This window comes from Gorilla gorilla, chromosome 5 (genome assembly GCF_029281585.2).
Source record: "Gorilla gorilla gorilla isolate KB3781 chromosome 5, NHGRI_mGorGor1-v2.1_pri, whole genome shotgun sequence".
NCBI classification, from domain to species: domain Eukaryota; kingdom Metazoa; phylum Chordata; class Mammalia; order Primates; family Hominidae; genus Gorilla; species Gorilla gorilla.
This window is the reverse complement of record NC_073229.2, coordinates 80,736,573-80,747,655: the sequence shown is the minus strand read 5'-3', so window position 1 is coordinate 80,747,655 and position 11,083 is coordinate 80,736,573.

The window sequence follows — 11,083 nt, the reverse complement described above, 5'->3', positions numbered from 1 at the left end:
TCCTATCATAGGATTCAAAGCGCTCTAAATATCCACTTGGAAATCCTACAAGAACAGGGTTTCAATACTTCTCTATCAACAGGAAGACTCCACTCTGTGAGTTGAATGCACACATCACAATGAAGTTTCTGAGAATTCTTCTGTCTGGAGTTATATGAAGAAATCCCGTTTCCAACCAAGGCATCAAAGAGGTCCAAATATCCACTTGCAGATTCTACAAAAAGAGTGTTTCAAAACTGCTCTATCAAGAGGAATGTTCCACTCTGTGAGTTGAATGCACACATCACAAAGTAGTTTCTGAGATTCCTTCTGTCTAGCTTTTATGTGGAGATATTTCCTTTTCTACCGTTGGCTTCAATGCGCTCTAAATATACACTTCCAAATTCTACAAAAGGAGTGTTTCAAAACTGCTCAATCAAAAGGAAGGTTTTATTCTGTAAGTTGAGCCCACACATCACAAAGCAGATTCGGAGAACTATTCTGTATACTTTTTATATGAAGATGTTTCCTTTACTACCGTAGGCTTCAAGGCGCTCTAAATATCCAGTTGGAAATGCTACAAAAACAGTGTTTCAAAACTGCTCTGTCAAAAGGAAGGTTTCACCCTGTGAGTTGAATGCTCATATCACAAAGGTTTTTCTGAGAATTTTTCTATGTAGATTATATGAAGAAATCCCCTTTCCAACGAAGGACCCAAATAGGTCCAAAGATCCACTTGCAGCTTCTACAAAAAGAGTGTTTCAAACCTGAACTATCAAATAAAGGTTCAACACTGTGAGTTGAATGCGAACATCACGAAGAATGTTCAGAGAATGCTTCTGTTTAGTTATGTGAGGTTTATCCCATATCCAACGAAATCCTCCGAGAGGTCCAAATATCCACTTGCAGATTCTACAAAAAGTGTGTTTCAAAACTGCTCTATCCGAAGGAATGTTCAGCTTTGTGAGTTCAACTCAATCGTCACAGAGTGTTTTCTGAGAATGCTACAGTCTTGTTTTTATATGAAGTTATTTCCTTTACTACCATAGGCCTCAAAGCGGTCCAAATCTCCACTTGCAGATTCTACAAAAAGAGTGTTTCCAAGCCAAATGTCCAACAATGATAGACTGGATTAAGAAAATGTGGCACATATACACCATGGAATACTATGCAGCCATAAAAAATGAAGAGTTCATGTCCTTTGCAGGGACATGGATGAAATTGGAAATCATCATTCTCAGTAAACTATCACAAGAACAAAAAGCAAACAGCGCATATACTCACTCATAGGTAGGAACTGAACAATGAGATCACAAGGACACAAGAAGGGGAATATCACACTCTGGGGACTGTGGTGGGGTGGGGGGAGGTGGGAGGGTTAGCATTGGGAGATATACCTAATGCTAGATGACGAGTTAGTGGGTGCAGCACACCAGTATGGCACATGTATACATATGTAACTAACCTGCACAATGTGCACATGTACCCTAAAACTTACAGTATAATAAAAAAAAGAAAAAAAGAAAAAAAAAGAGTGTTTCCAAACTGCTCTATCAAAGGGAATGTTCAACTCTGTGACTTGAATGCAATCATCACAAAATAGTTTCTGAGAATGCTTCTATCTAGTTTTTACGGGAAGATATTTCTTTTTCCACCGCAGGCCTCAAAGCCCTCCAAACGTCCACTTGCAGATTCTAGAAAAAGAGTGTTTCAAAGCTGCTCTCTCAAAAGGAAAGTTCAACTCTGTGAGTTGAATGCAAACATCACAAAGAAGTTTCTGAGAATGCTTCTGATTAACTTTTATGTGGAGATAATCCCGTTTCCAACGAAATCTTCAAAGAGGTCCAAATTTCCACTTGCAGATTCCACAGAAAGGGTGTTTCCAAACTGCTGTTTGAAAAGGAACTTTCAACTCTGGAAGTTGAATGCAATCATCACAAAGTAGTTTCTAACAATGCTTCTTTCTAGTTTTTATGTGACGATAATTTGTTTTCCACCACAGGCCTGAAAGCGCTCCAAATGTCCACTTGCAGACACTGCGAAATGAATGTTTCAGAACTGCTCTATGGAAAGCAATGTTAAACTCTGTGAGTTGAACACAAACCTCACAGAGAAGTTTCTGAGAATGCTTCCGTTTAGTTTTTATGTGAAGATAATCGTGTTTACAAAGAAATTTTCAAAGAGTTCCACATATCCACTTGCAGATTCCACAAAATGTGAGTTTCCAAACTGTTCTATCAAAAGGAGTGTTCAACTCTGTGAGTTCAATGTAATCATCACAGAGAAGTTTCTGAGAAGGCTTCTGTCTAGATTTTATGTGAAGATATACCCGTTTCGAACGAAGGTCACAGAGTGGTCCAAATATCCACTTGTGGATCCTACAAAAAGAGTGTTTCTAACCTGAACTATCGAAGGAAGGTTCAACTTTGGGATTTGAATGCAAACATCACAAAGAAGTCTCTGAGAATGCTTCTGTTTAGTGAGGTGAAGTCATCCCGTTTCCAACGAAATCCTCAGAGAAGTCCAAATACCCACTTGCAGATACTACAGAAAGTGCGTTTCAAAACTGCTCCAACCAAAGGAATGTTCAGCTCTGTGAGTTAAACTCAATCATCACAAAGAATTTTCTGAGAATGCTTCTGTCTGGTTTTTATATGAAGTTATTTCCTTTACTACGATAGGACTCAAAGAGGTCCAATTATCCACTTGCAGATTCTACAAAAAGAGTGTTTCAAACCTGAACTATGAAAGAAAGGTTCAACACTGTGAGTTGAATGCGAACATCAAGAAGAATGTTCTGAGAATGCTTCTGTTTAGTTATGTGAGGTTTATGCCGTTTCCAACGAAATCCTCCGAGACGTCCAAATATCCACTTGCAGATTCTACAAAAAGTGCGTTTCGAAACTGCTCCATCCTAAGGAATGTTCAGCTCTGTGAGTTCAACTCAATCGTCACAGAGAGTTTTCTGAGAATGCTACTGTCTAGTTTTTCTATGAAGTTATTTCCTTTACTACCATAGGCCTCAAAGCGGTCCAAATCTCCACTGGCAGATTCTACAAAAAGAGTGTTTCCAAACTGCTCTATCAAAGGAAATGTTCAACTCTGTGACTTGAATGCAATCATCACAAAATAGTTTCTGAGAATGCTTCTGTCTAGTTTTTACGGGAAGATATTTCTTTTTCCACCACAGGCCTCAAAGCCCTCCAAACGTCCACTTGCAGATTCTAGAAAAAGAGTGTTTCAAAGCTTCTCTCTCAAAAGGAAAGTTCAACTCTGTGAGTTGAATGCAAACATCACAAAGAAGTTTCTGAGAATGCTTCTGTTTAACTTTTATGTGGAGATAATCCCGTTTCCAACGAAATCTTCAAAGAGGTCCAAATATCCACTTGCAGATGCCACAGAAAGAGTGTTTCCAAACTGCTGTTTGAAAAGGAACTTTCAACTCTGGAAGTTGAATGCAATCATCACAAAGAAGTTTCTGACAATGCTTCTCTCTAGTTTTTATGTGACGGTAATTCGTTTTCCACCACAGGCCTGAAAGCGCTCCAAATGTCCAGTTGCAGACACTACGAAAAGAATGTTTCAGAACTGCTCTAAGGAAAGCAATGTTAAACTCTGTGAGTTGAACACAAACATCACAGAGAAGTTTCTGAGAATGCTTCCATTTAGTTTTTATGTGAAGATATTCGCGTTTCCAGAGAAATCTTCAAAGAGTTCCACAAATCCACTTGCAGATTCCACAAAATGTGAGTTTCCAAACTGCTCTATCAAAAGGAGTGTTCAACTCTGCGAGTTGAATGCAATCATCACAGAGAAGTTTCTGAGAAGGCTTCTGTCTAGATTTTATGTGAAGATATACCCGTTTCGTACAAAGGCCACAGAGTTGTCCAAATATCCACTTGCAGATCCTACAAAAAGAATGTTTCAAACTTGAGCTATAAAGGAAGGTTCAACTCTGGGATTTGAATGCAAACATCACAAAGAAGTCTCTGAGAATGCTTCTGTTTAGTGAAGTGAAGTTTTCCCGTTTCCAACGAAATCCTCAGAGAGGTCAAAATACCCACTTGCAGATTCTACAGGAAGTGTGTTTCAAAACTGCTCCAACCAAAGGAATGTTCAGCTCTGTGAGTTAAACTCAGTCATCACAAAGAATTTTCTGAGAATGCTTCTGTCTGGTTTTTATATGAAGTTATTTCCTTTACTACGATAGGCCTCAAAGAGGTCCAATTATCCACTTGCAGATTCTACAAAAAGAGTGTTTCAAACCTGAACTATGAAAGAAAGGTTCAACACTGTGAGTTGAATGCGAACATCAAGAAGAATGTTCTGAGAATGCTTCTGTTTAGTTATGTGAGGTTTATGCCGTTTCCAACGAAATCCTCCGAGACGTCCAAATATCCACTTGCAGATTCTACAAAAAGTGCGTTTCGAAACTGCTCCATCCTAAGGAATGTTCAGCTCTGTGAGTTCAACTCAATCGTCACAGAGAGTTTTCTGAGAATGCTACTGTCTAGTTTTTCTATGAAGTTATTTCCTTTACTACCATAGGCCTCAAAGCGGTCCAAATCTCCACTGGCAGATTCTACAAAAAGAGTGTTTCCAAACTGCTCTATCAAAGGGAATGTTCAACTCTGTGACTTGAATGCAATCATCACAAAATAGTTTTTGAGAATGCTTCTATCTAGTTTTTACGGGAAGATATTTCCTTTTCCACCACAGGCCTCAAAGCCCTCCAAACGTCCACTTGCAGATTCTAGAAAAAGAGTGTTTCAAAGCTTCTCTCTCAAAAGCAAAGTTCAACTCTGTGAGTTGAATGCAAACATCACAAAGAAGTTTCTGAGAATGCTTCTGTTTAACTTTTATGTGGAGATAATCCCGTTTCCAACGAAATCTTCAAAGAGGTCCAAATATCCACTTGCAGATGCCACAGAAAGAGTGTTTCAAAACTGCTGTTTGAAAAGGAACTTTCAACTCTGTGAGTTGAATGCAATCATCAGAAAGAAGTTTCTGACAATGCTTCTTTCTAGTTTTTATGTGACGGTTATTCGTTTTCCACCACAGGACTGAAAGCGCTCCAAATGTCCAGTTGCAGACACTACGAAAAGAATGTTTCAGAACTGCTCTAGGGAAGGCAATGTTAAACTCTGTGAGTTGAACACAAACATCACAGAGAAGTTTCTGAGAATGCTTCCATTTAGGTTTTATGTGAAGATATTCGTGTTTCCAAAGAAATCTTCAAAGAGTTCCACAAATCCACTTGCAGATTCCACAAAATGTGAGTTTCCAAACTGCTCTATCAAAAGGAGTGTTCAACACTGTGAGTTGAATGCAATCATCACAGAGAAGTTTCTGAGAAGGCTTCTGTCTAGATTTTATGTGAAGATATAGCCGTTTCGTACAAAGGCCACAGAGTTGTCCAAATATCCACTTGCAGATCCTACAAAAAGAATGTTTCAAACTTGAGCTATAAAGGAAGGTTCAACTCTGGGATTTGAATGCAAACATCACAAAGAAGTCTTTGAGAATGCTTCTGTTTAGTGAAGTGAAGTTTTCCCGTTTCCAACGAAATCCTCAGAGAGGTCAAAATACCCACTTGCAGATTCTACAGGAAGTGTGTTTCAAAACTGCTCCAACCAAAGGAATGTTCAGCTCTGTGAGTTAAACTCAGTCATCACAAAGAATTTTCTGAGAATGCTTCTGTCTGGTTTTTATATGAAGTTATTTCCTTTACTACGATAGGACTCAAAGAGGTCCAATTATCCACTTGCAGATTCTACAAAAAGAGTGTTTCAAACCTGAACTATGAAAGAAAGGTTCAACACTGTGAGTTGAATGCGAACATCAAGAAGAATGTTCTGAGAATGCTTCTGTTTAGTTATGTGAGGTTTATGCCGTTTCCAACGAAATCCTCCGAGACGTCCAAATATCCACTTGCAGATTCTACAAAAAGTGCGTTTCGAAACTGCTCCATCCTAAGGAATGTTCAGCTCTGTGAGTTCAACTCAATCGTCACAGAGAGTTTTCTGAGAATGCTACTGTCTAGTTTTTCTATGAAGTTATTTCCTTTACTACCATAGGCCTCAAAGCGGTCCAAATCTCCACTGGCAGATTCTACAAAAAGAGTGTTTCCAAACTGCTCTATCAAAGGAAATGTTCAACTCTGTGACTTGAATGCAATCATCACAAAATAGTTTCTGAGAATGCTTCTGTCTAGTTTTTACGGGAAGATATTTCTTTTTCCACCACAGGCCTCAAAGCCCTCCAAACGTCCCCTTGCAGATTCTAGAAAAAGAGTGTTTCAAAGCTTCTCTCTCAAAAGGAAAGTTCAACTCTGTGAGTTGAATGCAAACATCACAAAGAAGTTTCTGAGAATGCTTCTGTTTAACTTTTATGTGGAGATAATCCCGTTTCCAACGAAATCTTCAAAGAGGTCCAAATATCCACTTGCAGATGCCACAGAAAGAGTGTTTCAAAACTGCTGTTTGAAAAGGAACTTTCAACTCTGTGAGTTGAATGCAATCATCAGAAAGAAGTTTCTGACAATGCTTCTTTCTAGTTTTTATGTGACGGTTATTCGTTTTCCACCACAGGACTGAAAGCGCTCCAAATGTCCAGTTGCAGACACTACGAAAAGAATGTTTCAGAACTGCTCTAGGGAAGGCAATGTTAAACTCTGTGAGTTGAACACAAACATCACAGAGAAGTTTCTGAGAATGCTTCCATTTAGGTTTTATGTGAAGATATTCGTGTTTCCAAAGAAATCTTCAAAGAGTTCCACAAATCCACTTGCAGATTCCACAAAATGTGAGTTTCCAAACTGCTCTATCAAAAGGAGTGTTCAACACTGTGAGTTGAATGCAATCATCACAGAGAAGTTTCTGAGAAGGCTTCTGTCTAGATTTTATGTGAAGATATAGCCGTTTCGTACAAAGGCCACAGAGTTGTCCAAATATCCACTTGCAGATCCTACAAAAAGAATGTTTCAAACTTGAGCTATAAAGGAAGGTTCAACTCTGGGATTTGAATGCAAACATCACAAAGAAGTCTCTGAGAATGCTTCTGTTTAGTGAAGTGAAGTTTTCCCGTTTCCAACGAAATCCTCAGAGAGGTCAAAATACCCACTTGCAGATTCTACAGGAAGTGTGTTTCAAAACTGCTCCAACCAAAGGAATGTTCAGCTCTGTGAGTTAAACTCAGTCATCACAAAGAATTTTCTGAGAATGCTTCTGTCTGGTTTTTATATGAAGTTATTTCCTTTACTACGATAGGACTCAAAGAGGTCCAATTATCCACTTGCAGATTCTACAAAAAGAGTGTTTCAAACCTGAACTATGAAAGAAAGGTTCAACACTGTGAGTTGAATGCGAACATCAAGAAGAATGTTCTGAGAATGCTTCTGTTTAGTTATGTGAGGTTTATGCCGTTTCCAACGAAATCCTCCGAGACGTCCAAATATCCACTTGCAGATTCTACAAAAAGTGCGTTTCGAAACTGCTCCATCCTAAGGAATGTTCAGCTCTGTGAGTTCAACTCAATCGTCACAGAGAGTTTTCTGAGAATGCTACTGTCTAGTTTTTCTATGAAGTTATTTCCTTTACTACCATAGGCCTCAAAGCGGTCCAAATCTCCACTGGCAGATTCTACAAAAAGAGTGTTTCCAAACTGCTCTATCAAAGGAAATGTTCAACTCTGTCACTTGAATGCAATCATCACAAAATAGTTTCTGAGAATGCTTCTGTCTAGTTTTTACGGGAAGATATTTCTTTTTCCACCACAGGCCTCAAAGCCCTCCAAACGTCCACTTGCAGATTCTAGAAAAAGAGTGTTTCAAAGCTTCTCTCTCAAAAGGAAAGTTCAACTCTGTGAGTTGAATGCAAACATCACAAAGAAGTTTCTGAGAATGCTTCTGTTTAACTTTTATGTGGAGATAATCCCGTTTCCAACGAAATCTTCAAAGAGGTCCAAATATCCACTTGCAGATGCCACAGAAAGAGTGTTTCCAAACTGCTGTTTGAAAAGGAACCTTCAACTCTGTGAGTTGAATGCAATCATCAGAAAGAAGTTTCTGACAATGCTTCTCTCCAGTTTTTACGTGACGGTAATTCGTTTTCCACCACAGGACTGAAAGCGCTCCAAATGTCCACTTGCAGACACTACGAAAAGAATGTTTCAGAACTGCTCTAAGGAAAGCAATGTTAAACTCTGTGAGTTGAACACAAACATCACAGAGAAGTTTCTGAGAATGCTTCCGTTTAGTTTTTATGTGAAGATAATCGCGTTTACAAAGAAATCTTCAAAGAGTTCCACATATCCACTTGCAGATTCCACAAAATGTGAGTTTCCAAACTGCTCTATCAAAAGGAGTGTTCAACTCTGCGAGTTGAATGTAATCATCACAGAGAAGTTTCTGAGAAGGCTTCTGTCTAGATTTTATGTGAAGATATACCCGTTTCGTACGAAGGCCACAGAGTTGTCCAAATATCCACATGCAGATCCTACAAAAAGAGTGTTTCTAACCTGAACTATCAAAGGAAGTTGCAACACTGGGATTTGAATGCAAACATCACAAAGAAGTCTCTGAGAATGTTTCTGTTTAGTGAGGTGAAGTTATCCCGTTTCCAACGAAATCCTCAGAGAGGTCGAAATACCCACTTGCAGATTCTACAGAAAGTGTGTTTCAAAACTGCTCCAACCAAAGGAATGTTCAGCTCTGTGAGTTAAACTCAATCATCACAAAGAATTTTCTGAGAATGTTTCTGTCTGGTTTTTATATGAAGTTATTTCCTTTACTTCGATAGGCCTCAAAGAGGTCCAATTATCCACTTGCAGATTCTACAAAAAGAGTGTTTCAAACCTGAACTATCAAAGAAAGATTCAACACTGTGAGTTGAATGCAAACATTAAGAAGAATGTTCTGACAATGCTTCTGTTTAGTTATGTGAATTTTATCCCGTTTCCAACGAAATGCTCTGAGAGGCCCAAATATCCACTTGCAAATTCTACAAAAAGTGCGTTTCAAAACTGCTCCATCCTAAGGAATGTTCAGCTCTGTGAGTTCAACTCAATCGTCACAGAGAGTTTTCTGAGAATGCTACTGTCTAGTTTTTCTATGAAGTTATTTCCTTTACTACCATAGGCCTCAAAGCAGTCCAAATCTCCAATTGCAGATTCTACAAAAAGAGTGTTTCCAAACTGCTCTATCAAGGGGAATGTTCAACTCTGTGACTGGAATGCAATCATCACAAAGTAGTTTCTGAGAATGCTTCTATCTAGTGTTTACGGGAAGATATTTCCTTTTCCACCACAGGCCTCAAAGCCCTCCAAACGTCCACTTGCAGATTCTAGAAAAAGAGTGTTTCAAAGCTTCTCTCTCAAAAGCAAAGTTCAACTCTGTGCATTGAATGCAAACATCACAAAGAAGTTTCTGAGAATGCTTCTGTTTAACTTTTATGTGGAGATAATCCCGTTTCCAACGAAATTTTCAAAGAGGTCCAAATATCCACTTGCAGATTCCACAGAAAGTGTGTTTCCAAACTGCTGTTTGAAAAGGAACCTTCAACTCTGTGAGTTGAATGCAATCATCACAAAGTAGTTTCTGACAATGCTTCTTTCCAGTTTTTACGTGACGATAATTCGTTTTCCACCACAGGCCTGAAAGCGCTCCAAATGTCCAGTTGCAGACATTACGAAAAGAATGTTTCAGAACTGCTCTATGGAAAGCAATGTTAAACTCTGTGAGTTGAACACAAACATCGCAGAGAAGTTTCTGAGAATGCTTCCGTTTAGTTTTTATGGGAAGATATTCGCGTTTCCAAAGAAATCTTCAAAGAGTTCCCCATATCCACTTGCAGATTCCACAAATTGTGAGTTTCCAAACTGCTCTATCAAAAGGAGTGTTCAACTCTGTGAGTTGAATGCAATCATCACAAATAAGTTTCTGAGAAGGCTTCTGTCTAGATTTTATGTGAAGATATAGCCGTTTCGTACAAAGGCCACAGAGTTGTCCAAATATCCACATGCAGATCCTACAAAAAGAGTGTTTCTAACCTGAACTATCAAAGGAAGTTGCAACACTGGGATTTGAATGCAAACATCACAAAGAAGTCTCTGAGAATGTTTCTGTTTAGTGAGGTGAAGTTATCCCGTTTCCAACGAAATCCTCAGAGAGGTCAAAATACCCACTTGCAGATTCTACAGAAAGTGTGTTTCAAAACTGCTCCAACCAAAGGAATGTTCAGCTCTGTGAGTTAAACTCAATCATCACAAAGAATTTTCTGAGAATGTTTCTGTCTGGTTTTTATATGAAGTTATTTCCTTTACTACGATAGGCCTCAAAGAGGTCCAATTATCCACTTGCAGATTCTACAAAAAGAGTGTTTCAAACCTGAACTATGAAAGAAAGGTTCAACACTGTGAGTTGAATGCGAACATCAAGAAGAATGTTCTGAGAATGCTTCTGTTTAGTTATGTGAGGTTTATGCCGTTTCCAACGAAATCCTCCGAGACGTCCAAATATCCACTTGCAGATTCTACAAAAAGTGCGTTTCGAAACTGCTCCATCCTAAGGAATGTTCAGCTCTGTGAGTTCAACTCAATCGTCACAGAGAGTTTTCTGAGAATGCTACTGTCTAGTTTTTCTATGAAGTTATTTCCTTTACTACCATAGGCCTCAAAGCAGTCCAAATCTCCAATTGCAGATTCTACAAAAAGAGTGTTTCCAAACTGCTCTATCAAGGGGAATGTTCAACTCTGTGACTGGAATGCAATCATCACAAAGTAGTTTCTGAGAATGCTTCTATCTAGTGTTTACGGGAAGATATTTCCTTTTCCACCACAGGCCTCAAAGCCCTCCAAACGTCCACTTGCAGATTCTAGAAAAAGAGTGTTTCAAAGCTTCTCTCTCAAAAGCAAAGTTCAACTCTGTGCATTGAATGCAAACATCACAAAGAAGTTTCTGAGAATGCTTCTGTTTAACTTTTATGTGGAGATAATCCCGTTTCCAACGAAATTTTCAAAGAGGTCCAAATATCCACTTGCAGATTCCACAGAAAGTGTGTTTCCAAACTGCTGTTTGAAAAGGAACCTTCAACTCTGTGAGTTGAAT